At 36.6% G+C, this 1,309-nt stretch overlaps 1 non-coding gene across 1 annotated transcript; it reads right to left on the bottom strand.

Moving 5' to 3' along the window:
• Window positions 1-761: 761 nt before the first annotated feature.
• On the bottom strand, window positions 762-868 carry LOC121231290 (small nucleolar RNA R71). The gene has a single exon (XR_005929352.1). It is a non-coding gene; the product is annotated as a small nucleolar RNA R71 (small nucleolar RNA).
• Between the last annotated feature and the right edge of the window lie 441 nt (window positions 869-1,309).

Genomic DNA, 1,309 nt, shown 5'->3' with positions numbered 1-1,309 from the left:
GTTATAAATATTTAAAACCTGTCACACGAAAATCGTGATCAAGTTTTTGGCGCCGTTGCCGGGGAACTAAGATATTAGGAATGTTCAATTTTTATTACTTTAGCCATTTATTTTTCTTGTAATTTAATTATTATTATTTATTAATTTACTTTTTCTTTCTCTTGGCAAGTTTTTATAGTTTATGACTAGAAGAAACCCGTCAGGACCACTACTTTTTGACGAAGAAATCGATTACATAGCTCGCAAAAACCAAAGAGAAATAAGGCGAAGCTTAAGATACATAGAGACGAGCAAGAGGACGATACTTAAACCCCAATCGAAGAGATGGCTGAACACCAAGACAATTAGCTACCTCCTGCGATACACGTTGAACTAGCAAATCAGAATCCTGCTCCTCATACTATGTATGATTATGCTAAACCTACTTTAACAGGAACTGTGTCAAGTATAGTTATGCCTGCAATTGCTGCAAATAATTTTAAACTAAAACCTAACATTATTCAAATGATACAGCATTTGTTCAGTTTGATGGTTTGCAAGATGAGTATCCGAACACTCACTTGGCAAATTTCCTGGAATTCTACGATACATTTAAAATTAATGGCATTTCTGACGATGTCATTCGTCTTCGGTTATTCCCTTTTTCATTAAGGAACAAAGCTAAACAATGGTTGAACTGGTTACCACGAGGGTCAATTACTACTTAGGAACAAATGACCGAAAAATTTCTATTAAAATATTTTTTGCCAGCTAAAATGGCCAAATTACGTAATGATATATCTTCGTTTGTGTAGATGGACTTAGAAACTCTTTACAATGCATAGGAGAGATACAAGGACTTACTGAGAAGGTGCCCTCACCATGGGTTATCATTTAGGCTACAGGTTCAAACATTCCATAATGGCCTGAATCCTTCGACTCGACAAATGGTTGACGCAGCTGCTGGCGGAACCATCAATAATAAAACACCTGAAAATGCTTATGAGTTTATTGAAGAGATGTCACTGAATAACTATCAGTGGCAAGTCATGAGGACTAAGCCAACTAAAACAGTAGGCATTTATAACGTCGATTCGATTACGATGCTGTCAAACTAGATAGAACTTCTAAATAAAAAGATTGATGGTTTACTTGGTTCTACTCAGGTACATCCAATAGTGAGATGCGAGACCAATGGAGGAGGAGCATGTACAAAGTATGAACCCTTCAACCCTAGCATCGAGGAGGAACAAGTTCAATATATGGGTAACAATAACTCTGGATCCCAAAATAAGCCATATAGTAACTCTTATAACGCAGGTTGGAGGAA

The sequence above is a fragment of the Gossypium hirsutum genome, chromosome A06, assembly GCF_007990345.1.
Source record: "Gossypium hirsutum isolate 1008001.06 chromosome A06, Gossypium_hirsutum_v2.1, whole genome shotgun sequence".
Lineage (NCBI taxonomy): Eukaryota > Viridiplantae > Streptophyta > Magnoliopsida > Malvales > Malvaceae > Gossypium > Gossypium hirsutum.
The sequence above is the reverse complement of the archived record's forward strand: the minus strand, read 5'-3'. Positions and strand labels throughout refer to the sequence as shown.